This window comes from Hibiscus syriacus, unplaced genomic scaffold (assembly GCF_006381635.1).
Source record: "Hibiscus syriacus cultivar Baekdansim isolate YM2019G1 unplaced genomic scaffold, ASM638163v2 tig00116965_pilon, whole genome shotgun sequence".
Taxonomy (NCBI): domain Eukaryota; kingdom Viridiplantae; phylum Streptophyta; class Magnoliopsida; order Malvales; family Malvaceae; genus Hibiscus; species Hibiscus syriacus.
Genome location: NW_024063490.1, coordinates 4,794,657 through 4,821,381, shown reverse-complemented (window position 1 = coordinate 4,821,381; position 26,725 = coordinate 4,794,657). Strand labels below are relative to the sequence as shown.

Below are 26,725 nucleotides of genomic sequence, written 5' to 3'. Positions count from 1 at the left end.
TCTTGATATTTCTTTTAAATCCATTTGTAAATACAATTATTTCCAGCTGAAAGCTATCGGACTACCAACAATGTGTTTTCCATCCGACCATTCGAGATGGGAGAAGCTGGTCGAACCAGATGGCATAGAACTAGCTCCGAATGTCACGGTATAGCTCTTCTTCTTGTATTGTGCAGTGAAACTTAGTGTTGCTGGTTCGACCGAGATTTTCACTGCTTGTGTCTGTGTATACAAAGAAACCTTGTAAGTTGCAGGAGCACCGACATTCGTAAGGATCCTAGATTCCTATTATACTTCATGGTGCTTGAGCCCGAGGAAGTTTCTAGGGGAACTGAGAATGATGGATAGTTGAAATCTCCCACGTGTACTTTCTGCTTGTGTCACAAGTAAAGTCTCTATGAGTAGTGCTCTTAATTTAATCTCATGTGTAGTTCACTGCACAAAGAAAACGGAGATAGTCGTCGATGGTGGCGCCATAGACAAGGCCAGGGTCAAGGGCTGCAACTGGATGGACATGTCCGGCATCGTAATCGAACGGTGTTGCTTCTTCTCCTATGACATCATCTTTAATCTTTTCACCACTTCTCTAAGATGTGTAAGCAGTGGTCATGAGGGCGGATTTAATGGCTGCTGGACTCCATTCGGGATGAGCAGCTTTGATAATTGCAGCTAAACCACTAACATGGGGGCATGACATGGATGTTCCCAAAATGATATTGAAGTTTACATGCCTTTTGTCGATCTCTAATCCGGTTGGATTGACCTCACCACTCCACCCTGCAAGGATATCAACTCTGGGTGTAATAATGCCCGGTTTAAGTTTCGCTGGAGTGACCAGATTCGGACCTCTCGAACTGAATCCTGCAACCAAGGGGGATGGTTGAACACCTAACTCTGTGGTTGCAATACCAATTGTGGCTATTGGATTATGATCAGAAGATATATATTTCTTGATTGAATCCCCAGTTTTCTCACCAATAACTGCTGAAGGCATGAGATGCGCATCGGTAATTAAATCTTTGCCGAAAGGATCAATGTTCGCCAAAATCATCCCTACACCACCACCAGCCTTAACCACCACTCCTTTTTCGACCCTCGCATTTCCCCCTCGATCACATACCACAATTTTCCCTGAAACCTTTTCCAGAATCAAAATTCCATCCAGGCAATAACCTCCAACACTTATATTACTCACACTAGCGCCATAAACTAGAGGCACACTGGAATTAGCTTCTAGTTTTCCAATATAAGTGTCACGTCGGTGTATTTCTCGCCATTTCTAAGAGTAATGAGGGTAGGAAACTCACGGTCTAATGTTCTGGTACCTATGGTCGCTATCCATGGTGCAACATTCGACAAGCTGCATGGTACAGGCCCACCATTTCCTGCTGAACAAGATACAAAAACTGTTGGATCATAAACTTGATCCATTATGGGAGCCTAAACCCAAACTAAATTGATGTCATTACTTACATCATTTAATTAAAGATGTCATTGCTTACATCATTTAAGTAATGATGTCATTGCTTACATCAATTTAGTTAGGTGAGAGTTAGATATTTGTTGAATTTGTAATGGTTTAAATTAGTTTATTTGTGTGGTGTAGGATTGTTCTTGAGTAGTATAAATACCCCTTCCCATTTTAGTTTTAAGCATCAAGAAAAATTAAGAGCTTCTAAGTGAGTGAAGAAGCAAAGTCTTATAAGAGTAAGTTGTAGTTCTTATTTTTGAGTGAGAGTGCTCTTGTAATATTTGTTTGAGTCTCAATAAAATTTGTTTGTGTGAGTGTTTTATTTCCAACAAAGTGGTATTAGAGCGAGTTGGAAAGATCGAAGGTCTCGACGAGAGGAATCCGACGCCGCCAGAATTTTCTCAATCTGAGTTCTGACGCACCGCCACGCACCGCCGGAAGATTGCTGCCAGAAAATCGAGTTGAGCCGAGTTGGAGCCCTTGACCGAGTTGTCCAAGTCCCTCCAAAGTTTTTTTCAGCGTTCCGGATTCATCCGTGCAATCGGATTTTACAAAATCTCATTATATTGAGAGATATGGCAAATGGTATGACACCATTCCAAGTTCCGACACTCAACAACAACAACTACGACAATTGGAGTATCAAAATGAAGGTACTTCTTGGATCATAAGATGTGTGGGATATCATAGAGAAAGGTTATAACGAGCCTGCGGATGATGATGCTTTTGCTACTCTTACACCAGATCAAAAGACAACTTTGAATGATTCAAGAAAGAGAGACAAGAAGGCTCTCTACCTCATCTATCAAGCATTAGATGATGATGGTTTTGAAAAGATTTCAAGTGCAAGCTCTAGCAAGGAAGCGTGGGAGAAGCTGCAGACCTCTTACAAAGGATCCGAGCAAGTGAAGAAGGTTCGTCTCCAAACATTAAGAGGTGAATTCGAATCCTTAAACATGAAAGCATTTGAGTCTATTTCAGATTATTTCTCAAGAGTAGTAGCTGTTTCTAATCAATTAAAAAGAAATGGTGAAAAGTTAGACGATGTGAGGATAATAGAGAAGATACTCCGTTCGTTGGATCCCAAATTTGAGCACATCGTCGTGACGATTGAAGAAACTAAAGACTTGGAAGAAATGACGATCGAGCAACTCCAAGGATCATTGCAAGCATACGAAGAGAAGCATAAGAAGAAGCATGAGTTTACTGAGCAACTCCTCAAGCTGCAACTCAAAGATATGCATGAAAGCCAACGCAATGATAGAAACCAACGTGGCCAAGGCAGAGGCCATGGACGAGGTGGAAGTCGAGGTCGTGGACGAGGCTGGAATTACAACAACAACAATTCCAACAACAGCTTTGAGAAAGGAGAAAGCTCAACACGAGGCCGTGGAAGAATCAATCCAAACTCAAGGCATGACAAATCTCAAGTTCGATGTTATAATTGTCAAAAGTTTGGGCATTATGCTTCAGAATGTAGAGCTCCCAACAACAAAATTGAGGAGAAGGCTAACTACGTGGAGGAAAAGACAGATGGCAAAGAAACTCTTCTTCTAGCACGAAAGGAAACTGATGGTGGCCAAGCAAATTCCTGGTATCTTGACAGTGGTGCAAGCAATCACATGTGTGGAAGGAAAGACATGTTCGTGGAGCTAGACGAGTCAGTAAGCGGAAATGTTTCGTTTGGAGATGATTCCACAATAGCAGTGAAAGGGAGAGGTAACATTCTTATCCGTTTGAAAGATGGGAGGCATCAATTTATTTCAAATGTCTACTATATACCCAATATGAAAAGTAACATCTTAAGTTTAGGGCAACTGGTAGAGAAAGGTTATGATATTCACATGAATAATTATAATCTTTCTATAAAAGATGATAAGAATAACTTCATTGCTAAAGTGCCGATGTCAAAGAATAGAATGTTCTTGATCAACATACAAAATGATGTTGCAAAGTGCCTGAAAGCTTGCTATAAAGATGCATCATGGCTTTGGCATATTCGATTTGGGCATCTCAATTTTGGAGGTCTAGAGCTGCTATCTAAGAAGGAGATGGTGAAAGGACTACCTCGCATCAACCATCCTGACCAGCTTTGTGAAGGGTGTCTAGCTGGAAACAACTCAGGAAAAGCTTTCCAAAGGAGTCAGAGACAAGAGCCAAGAAGCCACTCGAGCTCATCTATACCGATGTGTGTGGACCGATCAAACCGAGCTCTCTCGGTAACAGTAACTCTTTTATTCTCTTCATTGATGATTTTTCAAGAAAAACCTGGGTATATTTCTTGAAATAGAAGTCAGAAGTTTTTGAAGTCTTCAAGAAGTTCAAAGCAGCAGTGGAGAGAGAAAGCGGTAGAAAGATTAAAGCCATGAGATCTGATCGAGGTGGAGAATTTACTTTCAGGGAGTTTCAAGAGTTATGTGAAGCAAATGGAATTCGTCGACCAATGACAGTTCCTAGATCCCCCCGGAAAAATGGTGTGGCAGAAAGAAAGAACAGAACAATCCTTGACATGGCACGAAGCATGCTCAAAAGCAAGAAACTACCTAAGGAATTTTGGGCGGAGACAGTAGCGTGTGCAGTCTACTTGACAAACCGATCTCCAACAAGAAGTGTATAGGGAAAGACACCGCAAGAAGCATGGAGTGGAAGAAAGCCTGGCATTTCCCATTTGAGAACCTTTGGAAGTATAGCCCATGTTCACGTACCGGACGAGAGAAGAACGAAGCTTGATGATAAAAGCGAGAGTTTTATCTTCATCGGGTATGATGCTAATTCGAAGGGCTACAAGTTGTACAATCCAAACAATAAGAAGTTTGTGATTAGTCGAGATGTGGTCTTCAACGAAGAAGGAGAATGGGATTTTAACTCTCATACAGATGACTTTAATTTCTTTCCTCAGTTTGAAGAAGATGAGCAGACAATGAGGGAACAACTAGATGAATCTCAACAAGAGCTTGCAACTCCACCCACTTCACCAACATCAACCACTCAAGGAGACTCATCACCTTCGTCATCGTCAAGTGGGAGTCAAAGTGAAAGAGTTGTGCAACGCACAAGAAGCCTTAGAGATCTCTATGAGGTAACTGAACGACAAGATAATCTTACATTATTTTGTCTGTTTGCCGATTGTGAACCAGTGAGCTTTCAAGAAGCGGTACAAGAAAAGAAATGGAGAGATGCGATGGATGAAGAAATCAAGGCCATCGAGAAGAATGACACATGGGAACTTACCTCACTTCCCAAGGGACATAAGGCGATAGGTGTCAAATGGGTGTACAAAACAAAGCAAAACGCCAAAGGAGAGATTGAAAGGCACAAGGCGAGGCTAGTTGCTAAAGGCTATAGTCAAAAGGCTGGAATTGACTATGATGAGGTATTTGCTCCTGTTGCTCGATTGGAGACTATCAGACTAATCATTTCTTTGGCAGCTCAAAACAAGTGGAAGATACAACAGATGGATGTAAAGTCCGCCTTCCTAAATGGAGTCCTTGAAGAGGAAGTTTACATTCAGCAACCATCAGGCTATGAAGTCAAAGGGCACGAAGACAAGGTGTTGAAGTTGTAGAAGGCTCTTTACGGGCTAAAACAAGCACCAAGGGCATGGAATAGCCGAATCGACAAGTACTTCCAAGAGAATGGCTTCAACAAATATCCCTACGAGCATGCTCTATATATCAAGATCAAAGATGAAGATATTTTGATCGTGTGTCTCTATGTGGACGATTTGATCTTCACTGGAAGCAACCCAAGCATGTTTAATGAATTCAAGGATGTGATGATGAAAGAATTCGAGATGACAGACATGGAGCTCATGGCGTACTACATTGGCATTGAAGTTAAGAAACAAAATGATGGAATTTTCATTTCACTGGAAAGCTATGCAAATGAGATACTGAAGAAGTTCAAGATGGAGAACTGTAAGCCAATAAGCACACCAGCAGAATACGGGATCAAGATGACCAAACATGAAGAAGGCGAAAGTGTAGATCCAACATTCTTCAAAAGTTTGGTAGGAAGTCTACGCTATTTAACTTGCACGAGACCTGATATTCTTCACGCAGTTGGATTGGTTAGTCGCTATATGGAATCTCCAACAACCACCCATTTTAAAGCCACATAGAGAATTCTTCGCTATCTGAAAAGTACAATTGACTTTGGCTTGTTCTATTCAGTTTCTAAACGATTACAAGCTTGTGGATATAGCGACAGTGATTGGGTAGAGACATAGATAATCGAAGGAGCACTACGGATTCGTATTTTTCATGGGAGATATTGCGTTCACATGGATGTCAAAGAAACAACCGATTGTCACATTGTCCACTTGTGAAGCGGAATATGTTGCTGCTACTATGCGTTTGTCATGCAATTTGGCTTAGAAATCTATTGAAGGAGATAGGTTGATACAAGAAGAGCCTACCAAGGTTTGTGGTCGACAACAAGTCAGCCATTGCCTTAGCGAAGAATCCAGTATTCCATGATCGAAGCAAGTACATTGATATTCGCTACCACTATATAAGGGAGTGTGTTGCAAGAAAAGATGTGGAAGTTGAATACGTGAAGTCACAAGATCAAGTTGCTGATATTTTTACCAAGCCACTGACCAGCGAAGACTTCTTAAGATTAAGGAACCTACTAGGGGTCAAGAGATCAAGTTTAAAGGGGGTGTTGGATCATAAACTTGATCTATTATGGGATCCTAAACCCAAACCCAAACTAAATTGATGTCATTACTTACATCATTTAATTAAAGATGTCATTGCTTACATCATTTAAGTAATGATGTCATTGCTTACATCAATTTAGTTAGGTGAGAGTTAGATATTTGTTGAATTTGTAATGATTTAAATTAGTTTATTTGTGTGGTGTAGGATTATTCTTGAGTAGTATAAATACCCCTTCCCATTTTAGTTTTAAGCATCAAGAAAAATTAAGAGCTTCTAAGTGAGTGAAGAAGCAAAGTCTTATAAGAGTAAGTTGTAGTTCTTGTTTTTGAGTGAGAGTGCTCTTGTAATATTTGTTTGAGTTTCAATAAAAGTTGTTTGTGTGAGTGTTTTATTTCCAACAAAAACTTCATGTACAACTGCTGAGAATGCTCCAATGGCGACAACGTCAAGATAGTACTCCGATGGTCCACCACAGATCGACATCGACAGAATATCGACTCCATCGGTGATAGCTCTGTCCATGGCTGCTGTAATATCAACACACCCAAGATGTCAGCATGCCTTATAGATGGCCACTCGGGCATGTGAATCCATCCCACGTGCAGTCCCGTTAGCATACCCTAGAAAGTTAGCATCAGGCACAACCGAGCCGGCAGCCGTAGTTGCCGTGTGAGTTCCATGTCCTTCATCGTCTCTCGGAGACTTCAATTCCACTGTTTCATTAATAGCTCCGAAGGTAGCTTCGTACCCTTGTGAATAAAACCTGGCACCGATCAGTTTCCTATTGCAGCTCGATGAACTGAAGTTTTTGCCCACCTGACACCCGCTTTTCCACCATGAAGGCACCGGACCAAGCTCGGAATGTCAAAGATTTTCAACTCCGGCCAAACACCGGTATCCAACACCCCAACAATCACATCACTCATTGAAGCAGATATGGGGAACCGAGCGCTGTGCTGTGTTAATCCAAGAAACTCCGGCGTTCGAGTTCTGTGAAGCTCATATCGAACTTCGGGTATGACAAAGAGGATTCCGTGTTGTTTACGCAGCAACTCAGCTTCCTCGACTGTCAGCCTCGTAGAGTAGCCATGGATGACGTTCTCGTATGTGTAGAGCATGGGTGCTGATTTGGAGACGGATTTTAGAGATGAATCGTACCACAGGGAGTGATGAGTGAAATCGTGTGGCATGCTGGACTTGTCCATGTGAACTATGTAAGTCCTCTTGGATCTTTCCATTTTCTCTTCTGCTAAGATGCATGCGTAAAACAAAATCAGAACTACAGAGATTTCAGCAACTTTGATCTTCAATGGCTTCATCTCTTGTGTGTTTTGGATGAATGAGAACGGGAAGAGAAGCAAAGGTGTGGGTTAAGAAATAGATTTTCTAGAATGCCGATTGCTTAGGTCATCAGTGGGAGTCTACTGTATGATGATTTCAGTCATTTCTTGTTTCAATGATTGATGTTCAGAATTACACATATACATCAATGATGAACAAGAATCAAGTGGATAATGACGAGCACTATGTGGATACTTTATATTAGGGCAAAGTACAATGTTGAGTCCTTTTGTTTTCTGTCTATCTTATTTTGATTATTGATTTTGAAAAAGCTATGTTTTGATCAATTTTATTTTCGATCTGTTTTATTTTGATTATTTAGTGGTTAACCCACATTACTTATATGATGCGGCACCTTAATAAAATTGGTTAAATTTTAATTTGATTCTTGAATTCTAGATATAATATTAATTTGACTTTAATTTTAAATAAAATATTAATTTAATCTCTAAATTTTAGGTGAAATATCAATTTGATCCCTAAATCCAATTAAAGTCTCCACCATCATTCATAAATAAAATCTTTGACATGCTCATGTTACCTATCAGAGTGAAATTAGAGATCTGATAACTAGATCTATTTAGTCTACAAAACTGCGACTAGTCATAATTATCCTATATCTAACACCATTTACTAGGGCAACTATAAATACAACTGAGAAGCATATTCTCTTTTTTTTCTAGTTCTCTAACGTATACCGATTATCTTCTTCTACTTCAATCTCATCTCTCACAAAAAAATATCTACTAACAAATGTCTTTACATCAATTATGACTCTTCATCAAAATCAAAATATATGAACGATCAACGACAAAACATAACCTATTTGTTTTTATCAACAATACACTATTACAATCTATATTATCAAACCTATAAAATTTTAAATGATAGGTTGATATTTTATTGATTGATTAGAAGGTTTCAACCAGAACTCATACTATAATATCAAGAATGTAAAAAGCGTAGAGATTGGGTTATTATCTATGAATCAAGGGTAAATTACAGGATTGATAAATTTTATTTAAATTTTGTACATTTTTCTTCACTAAAATTATAATATTTGGTCACTTTTTTTTATTTAATTAAGATTGTCATTTTTTACTTAATTAAGATATGGTAATTGAGGGTTAAAATTAGAAATGGAAAACTACATAAATGGTCACTAATGTTTGAGTAAGTTTTCGTTCTCATAAAAGATTCAAAAATAACTAATTGGTCACTAAAACATCAAATAGGTCCTTGAAAAATGATTTTATAACTAATTTATTCCAAAATTATTCTAATTTTTTGTTTATCATTCAAAATATTTGATTGCTTCGTATCCAGAAGTGTTAATTCCTAAGTTTTATTTATAATTTAAAAGGTATATATATATAAATTGGAAAAATTAAAAAGCTTTTGGGGTAAATTAGATATAAAATCATTGTTCAAAGACCTGTTTGATGTTTAGATGACCAATTGTTACATTTGAAAATTCAGTAGAGAAAGCGAAAACTTATTCAAGCATTAGTGACCATTTATGTAGTTTACCCTTTTTATTTTATAAATTCATTGTGTCACCTCAATAATCAATTAAATGATTAACAATAATTAACTCTCATTACCCACATTTTAATTAAATAAAAATTAAAATAATCAAATATTAATTAATTATATAAAAAAGTGACCAAATCTTTTTTTTTTAAATTCGATAAGAAAAAATTATAGAACTTAAACAAAATATATCAATTCCATAGTTTACCTCTTGGACCGTTAAAGCCTCTTTCCCATCAACATGGTTTTCAGAACCGGACCGGTTAGCGAATCGGTTATGCTATCGGTTCATTGGTTCAATCGGTCGAACCGGTCTGATCGGTCGAAAGAACCGGACGACGTCATAATTATTTAAAAAATTAAATAAAAATACCAAAAATATTTAATAAAAAAATTATATCACAAGTCATATTCAAAGCAAGTCATAACATATATAAGTTAAAAACCATAAAATCAATTGAAACAAAATGATTCAAATTAACTACAACATAATATTTAAGGTAAAACATATTAAATAATAACAAAATGATATTGTTTGGTTTAATTTTTTTTAAACAATCCCACATGGCTAAGAAACATAGAAGAGCATTCCAAAAGTCTAAAGAATAAAAATATGAAAATAAAAGAATCTCACATTATCACAACTAACTTCTATAAATAATAGAGGTAATTTGGCATTCAAAATCATAGAGCCTTTTGGTGAGCATTGAGTGAACTATTCTTTCACTTCAATCAAGCTCGAATTTTAGGCTTCAATCGAGCTTCTAATTTTTTTTTTAGTGCAAGCCTTTTTGAGTTCAAGTTTCAATATTATATTTCGAGTTTGAGTTGAACTTGATAATTTTTAGCTTGTGAATTTGAGTTGAGTTGAGCTTACTTTTAAAGTTTTCAAGTTCGAGTCAAGCTCGCCCCTCAATGAATTAGCAGTTAGTTCGGGGTCCTTTTCACATCTCTTTTTGCATGCAATTATTGCACTTGCAAACATATACATACAAATACAATATTCATAAGAATTACTCTTAACGGGATGAGAGATGAAGTTTCAGCCAGAAAAAGAAAGAGTTAATTATATCATACATCCCCAAACTATGAACTTTAATCTAAATTGTTCTCTAAACTTTTGAAGATTCTAATTCTATCCCTAAACTATATCCACAATTTAAATTGGTCCCTAAACTTTTAAATGTTCCAAATTTAACCCCAAACTATGAATCTCGTTCAAAATCAGTCCCCAGACTTTTGAACATTCTAACAATGTCCTCCAAAAATCATTCTAAAGCTTGGGGATGAAAATGAAATATTCAAAAAAACTGTAATCAATATATCACAAGAATCATATTTTAGGGAAGTGTAATACAATTAACTCAAAAGAAAGAAAGTGATTTTATCTTTAAACTTGAAAAAGAAATTGGCTCTTAAATTTGTTTTAATTCTTTTTATTATTTTGATGACACAAAAATTTCAAAATATTCATGCTATAGTCTTAAAGTATGACATTTATCAAAAGACAACAATAAAAAAAGTTATCAAGATAAGACTAATGTGGATATGAAAATTTTAAGAATTAAATTGATAAAAAAAAATCATATTTTGAAAAACAAAATAATTTTGAATTTAAAATTTCACTTGAGATTTATATAATTATTCAGTCATAATTAACACTCAACGCTGGTAACTAAAATTGATCAAACATCTCACTTAGAGATAACAATGAGATGGACGGGTTAGACTTCTTGCTATCCCGAGCCGAAATGCAACACATTTCATAAACTACAATAAAAAATAATTAATTATATTTAATTTGATTTGATTATTACATATTTTTCAAATTAAGTAGAGATATTATATTTTTAATTCAACTAATTTTTTTTATTTATAAACTACAATTATTTGTTTGTTATAATGGATTACATAAACATGTCATATCATTTAAAATAGGGTAAATTATGTATCAAGTCACTCAACTATTCTCATGGTCTTATTTTGGTCACCCAATTTTTTTAAATCATACCTAACGCTATGTTTTGATTATTTGCAATTAGAAAAGTAATGATATCGATACTTCCATCCAAGGTACCTATTCTGACCCTCTAGTATCGATACTAACTTAGGGTATCGATAACAAAATATCTCACTGAAATTTGAAATATAACTTCAATATCGATACTTTATAAACAATATTGATACCCTATGAGAATGTATCGATACTAATATGAATAGTATCGATGTTAGTTCTTCTGGTATCAATACTCAAAAAAAGATTTATAATGTTTATCACGGGAAAATCACTCCAACTCAACCCAAATGCTATCCTAAGACCCTAAGATGTTATTAAAAAGCTTATGGGAACTTTATGGGATCAAATATGTTATTTGGGTAAGTTACATGTTAAGTACCTAAATTATCAGTTTTGTTTTATTTTAGTACATAAACTTTCATTTGTTCCAAAATCATACATAATGTTAACTTTTTGTTTCATTTTAGTACATTATTGTTAAAAAATTAACGGAACTGCTGCCATGGCATTTTTATGGGTAAATTACATCATTCAACATTTAATTAAATTCCCACTTCTATTTTGGTCACTAAAGTTTATAAATTTTCAATTTAACTACTCAACTTTCAAATTATCATGTTTTAATCACTCTAATTTATTTTATTAATACTTTTTTGGCATGACATTTTTATTATTATTTTATTAATATATAATTAAAAATAAATAAATTTGAAATTTAAGTAATTAAATTAAAAATTAAACTTTAGTGACCAAAATAATAGTGAGAAGATAGTTGAGTGATTAATGATGTAATTTACCCATAAAAAAGTGTCAAACAATTCAGCTAAGGTTTTAACGGCGAGGTAACAAAACGAAACAAAAAGTAAATATATATTAGGTATGATTTTAAAAAAATGGAAGTTTAAGTACAAAAACAAAATAAAATTAATAGTTTAGGTACTAAACATGTAGTTTACCCTATGTTATGTTTATGCATAAGTAACATAAAACTTGACCCAAACCATCCCTGAGCAAAATGCACTCATTAAGCTCCATGCATTCATACAAGCTCAAAACAACCAAGAACACCAACTACTCACCTTATCATAAGCTTTTCTTTGTTCTTGTTCTTTGGGGTCTCTCCCAATTCTTGCACTAATCAATCCATCAATAAATGAGTTATAAACTTGAACAAAGACTTAAAAGAAGTAAGACAATGGATTTATTAAAAATACTTAAGCTCAAAGCTCAACCTCCCCCCTCCCCCACGCACAAATCCTTTCATGGCTACTATGGCCGAATGAGGAGAAGAAGAGCTAAAACTGAAGCTCTAAGAGTAAAGATTTCACCACTCACCTTCACAAAATCAGATTAGACATGGAGAACAATAAAGCCCTCACCTTTGCTTAAAATCTCCAAAAAGAAAGAATGAGAGAAAGGTGACGAAGAAGAACACAAGAGAATCACCTCTTCCAAACGCATGACATATGCATAATAAATGAGAATAAACCTTTGAATTTTTTTGATTAATCTTTGAATTTTAAATGATCTAATTATCTCCTTGATCCTCCTCCTTTGCTCATAATTCAAACCCCTTTCAAGGTTATTTGGGTTCAATTCAAATCCAATAATTCCAATCTTGATCCAATCATTCTACTTATCTAATTATATTGACTCAAAGTCCATTCAAGTTAACTCGATCCCGTTGACCCAAAATCTGAGGAGTAACACAAAATCTATAATTTAATGCTCAATATTTAACTTTAGAAAGTTTAATGTCTAAAAAAATCATTTTAATATAGTTTAATGATAATTTGTGAATTTTATCCAGAAATTATTCGAGAATATTGCTCAAATGTTTCAACTAGTCGGTTGGATCCAATTTGACAATTGTGATTTTATGTGTAATATTTTAGTCCTATTTAGTTTAGTGGCTTTGAAATGTTTAATAATAAGGTTAATTCAATTTTCCCAAAAACAATGGGTAAATTATGTATTTAGTCACCCATCTATTTTTTTGTTTATGTTTTGGTCTACTAATTATTTTAAAAAAATCATATCTAAACGTTGCATTTTGGATTTATTTTGGTCACTTATCATTAAAAAATTAATCATGATGTCGACGTGTTACCACAAGGTAATACCATGCCATTATTAAAAAAATGTCACGTCAATAATTCTATTTATTTTTTAATTGTGGGTTACAAAAATGGAAACAAAACATAACTTTATATATGATTTTGAATGAAACAAAATTAGATTACCAAAACAGAACCAAAGGAATATGCGTGTGACTAAATACATAATTTACCCAATATTTTAATCACTTGAATTTTAAATTTTAACAGCAATCTTATCGTTTAACTTTCAAATATAAACGATGAGTTCAAATATCAGTGAAAAGATATTAGATCAAAGAAATGCTAGATATTTTGCTTCTATTAATGTAGTTTTCCCGCTCAGCACCACCACGTGTACCTTTTTCCCAACAAACCACTGTTCGGATGACACGTAACTCACTCCTCCAACACATACACTCACTGACGTTGACTGGCTTCCTCTACTCACTCTCCCACTCTGGATCCTGCGGTATAAACCACGCGACTGTTTCATTCAGCTCCCTCCTTCAAGAAACTTAATCCACGCGCCGCTCCAAAAGCGTAGGTCAAAACAAACCTTGGAGGGCCCAATATGATAATACCCTCAAGTGACAGTACAATTACAGAGCGAAGCAACCAATTGGGAATGAGCACGTGGGGAGGAGAAAAGGAGATTACCAGATTTCCCGTTAGAGGCATTGGATCCAAAGGCAGGTCCCAACTCCCAACGGACAGGAGGTTAGGCATTAAAATACAAGACGGGAGAGCTTAGGCATCCAAGAGGAGAGAGGAGAACGAAGAAGAAAAAGAAGACAGAGAACGAAAGAGAAGGTTGTCTTTCGCTTTTAAATCTTTCCCTTTCTTTTTTAAACTTTGATTTGGTATTTGAATTTAATGGATTTATTTCTTTTTGCGTGAATTTGATTTGTTGCAGGTAAGTTGAAATCTGGGAGGAATTCTCTCTCTCCTCTCAGGTGGACGAAAAGAATGCAGGCCTTTGCTAGAATGACGCTTCCGGTTCGCAGGGTTTGGAGCGGTGTCTCCGCCCGCATCGGCGTTCGTAAAAGAGGTAAGTCTCAGTTCCCGACCGTCTGATTCATTTGATGTTGAAAATCAGGGTGAGGGTTTTTCTTTCCTTTAATTTTGATGAACTCGAATTGTAAAGAAAAGAATTTCGATATTGGAATTACATGGCACTGGGTGTTTAATTATGAGATGAAACAGGGCATATGAAGCTTGGGAAGGACGTGAGGTCGTGCGAGTACGAGGATGTGCGGGTGATGTGGGAGATGCTGAGCCGTATCCAAGCAGAAACCAATCGGATTCGGTACCCCACAAAAAGGAAGAGAACTCTGTCGAGTTGCTTAGACTGGGCAAGGCGAGCGCCTTTCCTTTGCCGAACCTTCTAAAACACAGAGGGTTTCAGCTGTATTCGACAATAAAAGACAAAAAGGAGAGAAAGGAGGGATTAGTTTGTGAGATTTGCCCCTCTTCTTCCTTTCGACTTTCTGTAGATATCAATTTCAGCTGTCTGCCCAGTGAATGTGTTCCATCACTTCCATGTAATAAAGGACTCGTGTGTTCTTCCTGTCATGTTTGTGTTATTATCCCATAGCCATTTTTGAGCTTGAGAAAGAGAATCCAACACTTTGATTGTTTGTTTGAATTGAAAATTAAGGTGGGTGTGAATGATTGATCATACAATATGATTTTCTGGCCTTAGGGTTTTAAATTTGGAGGATGAGTTTTCATTTTGTGGTGAAAAATCAAATGATTTTATTAATATGGGTTTGTGTAACTAATCAGTCGATGTGAGACGAAATCATATTATTCATTCAAAATCGGCAGATATTTTAATGCTGGTGGTGGTGTGGGAAGGGGAGAAAAAGTTTGTGATGTCAAGGCTCTTGTCACCGTCGGTTTCAGTTTCAAATCAATTCTACCACGATTAACCTTTTTCCTATTACCAGAGCATCATTAATTGGATGATAAAATTGATTCTGATAAGATTAAAAATAACCGTGACGATAAAACTAATTATTATTTTAATACGATTAAAATTAATAATATAATATAACTTATTAAGTGGTTTTAATAGTAAAAATATTTTTTTTAAAGTTTCAGATTCGAACATCATCTCATATGTAAATTGTCAATAATTAAAAAAATTATAAACATATATTACATTACCTTATAATTACTCTATACTATTTTAAAATAAAAAAGTTAATAACATGATATAAAATATGATAGTAGTGATAAGATGAAAATGAAAAAAAAATTATATAAAATTTAGGAAAAACTATGCGAATAATTCACTATTTTCTTTACTTTAACCGACTTTGATCATAAAAAAAATAAAAGAAAATGATACCTAACGTTGTAAATCAGTTTGATTTAGGTCATTTGTTATTAATATTATTATTATTATTAACTAAATCCATAAATGTTCTGTATTTATCTGATTTGATTTTTGCTTTTTCTCTCTCATTATGAGAAATGCTTACGTGCGACAGTCTTAATATATGATTAAAAAAATATTATCGGTTTTATTATTATTATTTTTAATAAAACTGGTAAAAAATTATCGAAAACATTATTATTTCTACCGGTTTTGTTATTATTGGACGTTTTACCAGTTTTGATAACATATCAGTTAAAGCGTTACCAAATATATTATTTTTTTATCGAGTTTTTCTACCTCGTTTACCAATATTGGTAATTAATAATAATAAAAAACTAGTAAAAATAATAATTTTTTATCAATTTTGTTAAAAAATAATAATAAAACCAATAATAATTTTTTTTACCGTATATTAAAGTTGTCCCATTATATAACTTACCATAGCCATGTCCTGCAGTATCTACCTTTCAACCACTATTGCTCCTACTCAGTCCGAGTCTGACTCACCCATGAATGCCCGCATAAAAGAATGAGAAAATAACCTCAGTGACCAAAAATGCCTTATAATATACGATTTTAACCAAGTTTTTTTGGATTTGCCAAAATGACCAACTAAATCGCAATGCGATCGATAATTCGCAGCGCGATCTCCGGTATCGCAAATCAGTTTCCAGATTCGCAACGCGATTCTGACTATCGCATTGCGATTTATATAGCGACATTCGTATTAACGCGTATTTTTTTTTCAAATTCCAAACACGAATTTTTTCTTAATATATCGAAAACTGAACCGTCCACAATAATCGCAACTCATAACCTCAAACCTAAAATCACAACACTCAGTCCCATCTCCATCTCTCACTCTCTACGGCGAAATCCATCCCCATCTCCGAAGATTTCCGTCCCCATCGTCGGCGAAATCCCTCACAACCATTCACGGTCAGAAATCCCTCACAATCATTCAGAAATGGAAAATCAATCTCCGAGGGTTAGTTGTTTTAATTATTTTTATTTTGAAATTTTTACATTATTTTAGGTTTTTCATATTGAAATTGATGATAAGTTTACTGGTAATTTCAATAATAGATTAACCATTTCACTTAGATTTCTTATTAAATTCATTTGATTGCTGCCAATACTGCTAAATTGTTTAGTATTTAACCCTGTGAAGTTAGTATTTGTCTTTTGGTTGAAGTAATGCAGAAGAAGAATAGTTTCGAGAATGAAAATCGCAACGCAGAAATGACTATCGCAACGAGAGAATCGCAACGCGAAACCAAAATCGCATTGCGATTTTCATTTCACGTTGCGATTCTCTCGTTGAGATTTTCATTTCGCGTTGTGATTCTCTCGTTGCGATTTTCATTTCGCGTTGTGATTCTCTCGTTGCGATAGTCATTTCCGCGTTGCGATTTTCATTCTCTCGTTGCGATTTTCATTTCAACCAAAAGACAAAACAGTGTTGCAAATTTTAGTTTCAAGAATAAACTACAATTTATGTTTATTGTTTTTGGTATATCTTCACAGTGTAGTTTTTGGTATATCTAACTTGGTATGTTTATTGTTTTTGTAGAAATTTTTTTCGGCTTCATTGACATTAAGGAATAAAGTTAGCCTAGCCACTACAATTGCTTCGAAGCTTTCACCTGCACAAAGAAAATTGTTTGAGGAAACCTGCTTCGGGCCATGGCTGAGAGTACAACATCTGGGTGGAGATGCTAATTTGACCCATTTGTGGCTTCAGACCATGACTACCGATCTACCCGACAGTATACAACGTGGTGAGGAAGAGATATGGTTTCATTTTCCACCGGCGTATACTTGTTTTGGGCGGAAGGAGTTCTGCTTAATCACTGGTCTACGATTCGGACACGATGATGTAGGCCGGTACACTCGTCATATCACCCGCCCATCATGGTTATCCAGGGTTTTTCCTGATGAGTCAATAAAGAAGCTGAACTTACACGTCGACGACCTGAAGAAATTGTTTAATAAGAAAGATGGTTTTACTCGGATGAATGAGGTCGATGTTGTCCGAGTATGCCTTCTACTACTTTTGTATGCCGACTTTTTAGGCAGAGAGGCCATTCAACCTATTCCTCAGGAGCTAATATTATTGGTAGAGGACCTAAATGCATGGAATCTGTTTCCTTGGGGTTCGTATATATGGAAAGCTACCTGGACTAAGTTGTCGTCTGCCTTTGATGACCGTAAAAGTTTACGGGGCGATGGGTCGAAATACACTTTGTCAGGCTTTGTTTGGGCCTTTAAGGTAAGAATTTCTATATAATGTTTTCAAAATTATAATTAATTATTTAACAATTACTAATGTTTGTTAATATATTATTTGTAGATTTGGATATTCGAGGCTTTCCCCAGCATGCGGACATATGCATTAAAAACCTCAAATGATATTCCTAGGGCTATTTCCTGGAAGAGGAAACGTCTGTTGGATTGGGAAGACTTAATACCATATGCGACAATAAATAATGTAAGTTAACACAAATAATATCATATATAAACAAGTTATTAATAGTAGACGTTTAACTTTGTTTGAGTTTTTATATTTTTAGGAAGCCAACACTCCATTAATGAGACTGGCACCCACGGAGGCTGAGATTGCCACTGATTGGTGGCAAGCTAGTCAGCGTTTTCTTGATGGCACGAATGATGAGCAGCCTCCACTTCCTCCACTTCGAGAGCCATCACCTCACCCAGATCCATCACTTGATCGACCCGATTATACACCTCTACAACGAGAGCCATCACCTATCCCGTCACATCATCGAGCCTCTTCTCCACCATCACCTCATGATAGGCGACCGAAAAAGATGCCACGACTTCTATCTCCCTGTTCTCCACCTCCACGGGATGAGTCAAGGGAGTTACGTGATGAGGTCAATGCCTTGCGTGAGGAGATCGATACTCTATGCGATAACGATGGTGCATGGCGTGTGGAGGTGTCTACTTTACGTGGTGAGGTTACCGCTCTACGTGAGATGGTAGTATAGTTGCAGAATGAGGTTCATACTCTACGCAACGAGGTAAGTTTAAGATTTTCCATATTTAACTTGATGATAAATTTACTCGTAATTTCACTTAGATTAACCATTTCACTTAGATTGCTTAGTAAATTTATTCGGTTGCTGCCAATACTGCTAAATTGTTTATTAACACTGTGAAGTTAGTATTTGTCTTTTGTTTTGTCTTTTGGTTGAAGTAAATTTATTCGGTTGCTGCCAATTCTGCTAAACTGTGTATTCTTTAACACTGTGAAGTTAGTATTTGTCTTTGTTTTGTCTTTTGGTTGAAAGTAAATTTGTTCGGTTGCTGCCAATTCTGCTAAACTGTGTATTCTTTAACACTGTGAAGTTAGTATTTGTCTTTGTTTTGTCTTTTGGTTGAAAGTAAATTTGTTCGTTTGCTGCCAATTCTGCTAAACTGTGTATTCTTTAATACTCTGAAGTTAGTATTTGTCTTTGTTTTGTCTTTTGGTTGAAGTAATGCAATCCATTCAAGTTTCAATTTGCAGAAGAAGAAGAAATAGTTTATTCTTGAAACTAATTTAGTAACACTGTTTTGTCTTTTGGTTGAAATGAAAATCGCAACGAGAGAATGAAAATCGCAACGCGAAATGAAAATCGCAACGAGAGAATCGCAACGCGAAACCAAAAATCACAACGCGATTATAGTTTCGCGTTGTGATTTTTGGTTTCGCGTTGCGATTCTCTCGTTGCGATTTTCATTTCGCATTGCGATAATCATTTTTCACGTTGCGATTTTAAGTTCCATTCTTCTTCTGCAAATTGAAACTTGAATGAATTGCATTACTTCAACCAATAGACAAAGACAAATACTAAGTTGACAGTGTTGCAAGTTTGAAACATATTTGCCTTTGTTATCTGATGCATTTTGTGAACTATGATAGAATAATGACTTGGGTGAATTCAATGCAAGTTTGAAACATATTTGTCTTTGTTTTCACTGTTTAAATATCATGTCTGTTTATTTACTGATATTTGTATTTAATTATTTAGCGGCCCGATAAGGTGGATGCTTTACGTCGGGTTTTTATTGCACGACAGAGTTCACACATCAGACGGCGTACACGTGCTATTACGTCTCCGTACACCCCAATAGTGCGAAGACACCGCAAGAAGAAGCCCGACTCGCCTGTCATCCCTCAAGAGTCCACTCCTATCGTTGAAGAGGCCCCTATCATTCCTCGAGAGTCCCCTCCCACCGTTCAAGAGGCCATTGTCATCGTTGAAGAGGTCCCTCCCACCATTCAAGAGCCCGATTCACATGGTGTCATATGTAGGATTCTTGAGAAACCCTCTGACGTGTCGGATATGATGGATTCAAGTTGGATCTCGTATGAGTTACCGGCCAGTACCATACCGGTATCTGAAGTGGAGAGGAGACAACTACCGGACACAATTCTGGATAACACCCTTTGGGCTAAGACCGCAGTTGATTTTTATCTACATGAGCGGAGCCAGGGGTGTTTCACTGATATATGCAAGCTCAACGATGATATCTATTTATTGCTTGATCGGTCTTGGTGGGACTTATTATTAGGGGTCGAAGACAATGGCTATTTCGATGGAGGGGTAAGTCTTATATTTTTCTTATATTTCAATTTGATTATTTTTTTTTAAATTTATGTAAGTTAGTAATATATGTCTTTTTTTGTAAAACAGCATATCGATGCGTGGGTGTCACGTCTTCTAATAATTAGGAAACTTAAGGAAAATAAAAGAAATACACGATATACAATTATGCCGACGTCTTTTAACGCCGTTCACTTGAAGAATCAACGAGATGAATCATTTGCGTTGGGCAATGGACAAGCTAAACTTTATCCTGCATGGTGGGAGGTCGATAAGGTTAGTATTTATTTTAGATTGAGTTTAAAGGTATTCATAAATAAGTGCGCAAATGAATGAATTATTACTTATGATTGCAGGTGTTTATCCCTGTTTTGGAACGTAAACATTGGCTTCTCGTCGAGCTTCAGCTCTCATCCCTTAAGGCAATAGTATATGACAGCATGATAATTTACATATCATTGGCTGATTTAAGAGATATTATTAAGGGATGGAGCTCTCATTTGGCTAAATTCTTAGATGCGATAAATTATTGGACTCGTTCTGGAAACAAGAAGCCAAAGAAACTCAATATTATAGTTAGCAGAGACGAGACCGCACCACAACAAACGAAAGGACCCAGAGGGGATTGTGGTCCTCTCGTATGCTTGGCGTTGGAGCGTTTGATCACAGGAAGTATAAAGTATCTACCTCCCACCGATAGAGATAGAGCTGCAGTAGGCTTGTGGTTTCGGTATTATATGGCTAGATCGATATATACGAGACGCTGCCTACCTGCATCCGCGTTATAAAAATGTCCATAAACAATTGGTAAGTTTATAGGCTTGTGGTTTGAAAATGTTTGATTAAGTGCCTATAATTCAATAATTTGCTGTTTGTAGGTTTTAGATGTGTAGAAAGTGTTGTTTGAGCAAATGTTTGGTTTCTGCAGGTTAATCTCAGAAGTGAGCTGCGTGAAAATGATGTATGGCTGCAAAAGTTGATTCAATAGTAGATGAGGAAATAAGAATTATTGCTTATTTTTTTATTGTTTAATTGATTTGTAAAAGATGATTTGTAAAAGTTGATTTGTTTAATTGATGTGAACATAATTCTTATTTGTGCTTGTTTAATTGATTGAAATGTAATGGTTGATTTCAATCTGCATTATGTTGAAGGCAAAAATGACTATCGCAATGCGAAATGAAAATCGCAACGAGAGAATCGCAACGCGAAATGAAAATTGCAACGACAAAATCGCAACGCGAAACTAAATTTGCGATTTTCATTTCGCTTTGCGATTCCCTCGTTGCGATTTTCATTTCGCATTGCGATTCTCTCATTGCGATTTTCATTTCACATTGCAATTCTCTCGTTGCGATTTTCATTTCGCATTGCGATAGTCATTTCCGCGTTGCGATAGACATTAAGATGATTGCGAACGTCATTTCCGTGTTGCTATAGTCAAATGAATGCCTCATAAGTGATAACAACTGAACAGATCATAGCAATTTTCAAACTCAAGTTACTAATACATGCCTAACTGAAAATGTTAAAAGTTCACACATAAAATCCACATAATACAACGTTTGCATTTAAAAATCACCTAAGTTAACAGTCTCAAAAGGTGAAGCCGGTTGTGATTGGGATTTTAAAGACGATTGCAATTATGATTGCCTTTTGCTTGACACCATATGAGCTTTAGATTTTGATGAGGATCCATATTTTGGTAGAGGAAAAGATGATTGTGATGGCACTGGTGATCCACATGTCAACCTTGTATGACCACTTTCCTTGCACCGACTACATGTCGATCTCTTCTTCTCTTCACCCTTAGACGGTATACGATCGTGACTTTTTGGTCGGCCAGGTAGCCTTCTGTCCATGGCTGGTGGCAAAACTGTTTGTAAGTCATCTGGTATGTCCCACTCAGAAGGATGTGGAATAGGGTAGACAATCTCGCCATAAGTCTGTCGATATACTTCTGTAGTGTAGCAATCCATAGCGTATGCGCTTGAATCATCTTGATTTAGATGAAGAGAAACTTTTATAACATGGCCACACGGATAACCAGATGTTTGCCATTTCATACAACTACACGTCTTTGCATTTAGATCGACAAGCCCATTTAAATTATTATCCAGTACTTCAAACAAAGTGTTTGAACATGGTTTAACTCTCCATGACGTTGACTTCACAACACGTTTCGTTATCTTTTTTTCTGTCCATGGTGTAACACGATGTTCCAATGTTCCTGTAAATTTAAATAAATAATACTTAGTAAAATATATGATAAGTTACGAATTTAAAGAAATAATACATGCATGGTTTCTTTTCTTGTAGTATCACTGTTGAATAGAGGCTCGAAAAAACTCCATTAACATAGTAATGGGTAATTTCCGGGAATGACGACTTAGAGCGTTGATTGATTCTGCACTATTAGACGTCATGAAACCATATCTTGCTCCAAGTTGATGTACTCTTGACCATCTTTCAAACCCGACATCTTCTAGTGTTTGAGCATACTGAGGCAAAACACGTCTTAAACAATTTATATGCTTATTAAAATCCACTTCCCGATAAGCTTTTACAGCCTTCCAGTATGTCCATTTGTGATTTTTATACCAGCAGACCTTGATTTTAGATTTCTATACAAATGAACACCACCCATGAAAATCATCTGGGAAACACCTTCTAATAGCGTTGTCAATTGAGTTTGCCCTATCGGATATGATTATCAGATTGCTAATAGGACCTATACAATCCCTAAGATACCCCATAAACCATGTCCATGAATCAGAGGTTTCAGATTTTCCAACCCCATAAGCTATTGGCAGTATCCCATTGTTAGCATCCATGGCTACTGCTAATAAGTTTACTCCAAGGTATCGACCTTTTAAATGTGCTCCGTCAACTATAATAATTGGGCGCATGCAATTAATAAACGAACGAATCTACAAAATCATATACACAAGAAATATAATCATTTAAATGTGAAATGCATGTAACTAACAAAAATGAGTCAACAAAATTATATTGATTTACTAACCGCAGCACCAATGGCGATAAACAACAACTCAAAGCGTCCATCTCTATCTGTTTTGATATGAGTTACCGACCCAGGATTTTTTAGCTTTAAATTGTGACAATAAGCCAGCAGTTGGGCAAACGGTGCTTCTGGCGACCCCCTCAACAATTCCAAGGCATAACATTTGGCTCTCCAAACTTGAGAATATGAGATACTAATCTTGAACCGAGCATTCATGTCAGTCATAATTTCATGTCCCCGATATACCCTACCATTCAAAAACATTAACTCAGCCAGAAAGCCACCCAACACCTTTTTGTTTGCCTGTCTATGGTGAGGAAAAACTTGGGTTATTGAACATGTATGTTTATCAATAAAAGTCCTAACTTGAAAATTTTCGCAATCTTTTATCCTCTTTGCAATCATACGCCACATACAGTTTTTGTCAATCATACACCTTGTTTCGAAACGATCTTTGCTTGATTTGTTAACTTTTAGTTGATAGCCATCTTCCACACATTTCGTATACAAAGCTATCTTCAAGTCTTCCTTTGTATCAAAACAATCATCTTTCTTGATACGAATAATTTTTGTGTGACAATCAACTGCTATCTTTACCAACTCTTCTTCCGGTATCTGAAGTAATTATGGCATATTCCAGTTATACTCCCGTGGCATTTTCTTCGGGGACTTTTCTTTGGGGATTTCTTCTTCTTTTTTTTCTTCTTCAGTGTTATATGAATTACAGAATGGATGTTCAACATGTTCATTTACAGTCGTAACTTCCTCCTCATTATCATCAACAACATCTTCCTCGGCAATGGCTATTTCATCATCAAAATTCGGGTATTGACCAATATCAAAATCATTACACGCAGGGTATGTTTCTTTTTCTGAAAAATTATCAAAATCCGAGTATTGACCAAGATCAAAGTCTGGGTATTGACCAAGATCAAATTTCGAATACTGACTAGTAGTCACAATTTTTTTTTGTTGGCTCATCATTGTCTAACTGGTCAATACGAAAACTGGAATTTGGTGCTGAAAGTTGATTGGGATTTGGATTAGGGAAAGGTTGTGGGTTTTGAGATTGTGTTTGGTATTGGAAATGTGGTGAAACAATATTTGCTTGGTGATGAAATTATAGTGGAACCATTAAATTTTGAGCATCATAAACTGGGGTTAAAAAACTTAGTTGATTACTACCCGCTACTGACCCAACATCACTACTTATAGGTTCAACAACATACAATGTAACATCATCACTTGAAACACTAATGTAAGCAATGAATCGTTCAACATCTTTATTGTCAGTTAACAAATAAACTTTACCATTTTTCTGATAAGATAGCCTAAATCCACTTAGGGGCTCTAAATTCAATTTATTTGCAACACGTAACATTAGAGTTTCATAAGTTAACGTTTTTAATGACAGTTTTAGTTGAAGATTAATGGGTAAAGGCATATATTGTAAAACACCATGAACATTCTCCCATGACCCTCAAAAACACAAATCTATCCAAACACGATCAACATGAGATGATTTCATTATTGTAAATTAATTTACTAAGCAAACGAGCTGCGAAACTAAAACCTGTTGCCGGATGGGGAAGGATGTCGTTGGATATAGGAACGGATGTCGCCGGAGAGAGTGATAGATGGAGATGAAATGAGTTGCGATTTAGGGATTTAGGTTATGATTTGTTGCTGCTGCGTATTTATATACCCAAAACATTTGTGTTGCGAAATTAAAACCTGTTGCGAATTCAGAAATCGAGTTGCGAATTTGAAATTCAGTATTGCGATAGTCAGAATCTCGTTGCGATTTACTAAATCGCAATGCGATTACGTAAATCGAAGTGCGAATTAGTAAAATCGCAATGCGATTACGTAAATCGAAGTGCGAATTAGTAAAATCGCAATGCGATTACGTAAATCGCAATGCGGTTACGTAAATCGCAATGCGGTTACGTAAATCGCAATGCGGTTACGTAAATCGCAATGTGAATTAGAAAAATCGCAATGCGAATTAAGAAAATCGCAATGCGATTACGTAAATCGCATTGCGATTTTCGTATTCGCATTGCGAATTAGGAAAATCGCAACGCGAATTTGGGAAATCACAATGCGATAGTCAGAATCACGTTGCGAATCTGGAAACTGATTTGCGATACCGGAGATCGCGTTGCGAATTATCGATCGCGTTGCGAATTATCGATCGCATTGCGATTTAGTTGGTCATTTTGGCAAATCCAAAAAAGTTGGTTAAAATCGTATATTATAAGGCATTTTTGGTCACTGAGGTTATTTTCTCTAAAAGAATTCACATAATATTTACACAAAAATTTTGAGTATTTCAACCCCCAAACTCTTTTAACATTCATCATAACCACATGGGGAAGAAGAAGAAGATAAGCTCCCTTTTCTCTTCAAGAGCAACAGCATTCAAGAAAGTTCCTCATGGCCACGGCCTCCCTGTCAGCAGCCAAGAACCCTCTCTTTCATAGCTGACGAAACAACATCCCACCCGGGGATGATCCAGTCGAGACCGTCATTCAAGGTTTAGTAAGGTCGGAGAGGCTATTTTTCGAGCCCGGAGGGAGCAGTTCGATCCTCGAAGAAGCAAAGCCGATGACGAGTGACGATGAGATTTTTCCTTTGAAAAAGAGTGTGGTGTTGTCAATGGAGTCTCATGATCCCTTTGCCGATTTCAGGAACTCCATGGAAGAAATGGTGGATGCTAAGGGGTGAGTCGGTTCGATTCATTCACTCCATAACCAACAAGTGAAAATTGGGGAAGACAACATACTATCGACACAAGGTGACGATGAAGAACACCTCACAAAAGCCGATAACGGACGTTAAATTGATGGTTCAAGAAGAAGAGAAGAAGAAAAGAAGACGGGGGGGGGGAAGAAGAAGAAGAGAATGAGTAGAAGAAGGGCAGTGGGTACCACGTGATTTTTTTAATTTCCACGTAATAGTTTCATTAATTGATTAATGAAATTTATAGGTGGAAGGACTAAAATTAGACAGACCAATAAGGTTATTTAAATTACACGGATAAATAAGGTTAGGAATTTAAATCGAATAGAACGATAATGATAGGTATAATTCTCCCTTAATTTGCTTTTGGTGACCAAAATCGGTCATAAAAAAATATAGGAGACTATCCACATAGTTTATCCTAAATTTTATTATTCAATTTTTTTCTCCTATTTTGATTATTAAAATTTTAATTATTCATTAGGTTTTTATTTGTTCTTATTGTGGTTACTCAGTTGTTGAATATTTAATAATATTATGATTGAATATTTTTATTTTAAAATCATAAAATTTTCTAAAAATTTTCATATTTTTCTTTAAAAAATATCGAATTTCATATTAACTTTGATTTCTAAACATTTTATTCCAAATCCAAATAATGAAAAGGTAGAGCAAGAAGATATGAGTTGTATATATTGATGCTATACAGGTTGAATAGTATATATAGTTTAGGGTTTTTATGAATTTTAGGGTTTGAGTTGAATTTCGTTAGTTTTAAATAGTTTAGAAAAAAAATCTAAACAAATATAGTAGTAGGAGATAATAAGACGAATT

The 26,725-nt window shown here is 35.9% G+C and overlaps 1 long non-coding RNA gene and 1 pseudogene across 1 annotated transcript; one reads left to right on the top strand and one right to left on the bottom strand.

Annotated features, from left to right (window-relative positions):
• Nucleotides 1–36: 36 nt before the first annotated feature.
• LOC120191123 lies at nt 37–7,462 on the bottom strand (annotated as a pseudogene).
• A 6,370-nt stretch (nt 7,463–13,832) lies between these two features.
• LOC120191208 lies at nt 13,833–14,352 on the top strand. Its single transcript, XR_005522670.1, has 3 exons — nt 13,833–13,935; nt 14,039–14,173; nt 14,329–14,352. It is a non-coding gene; the product is annotated as an uncharacterized LOC120191208 (long non-coding RNA).
• The last annotated feature ends 12,373 nt before the right edge of the window (nt 14,353–26,725 follow it).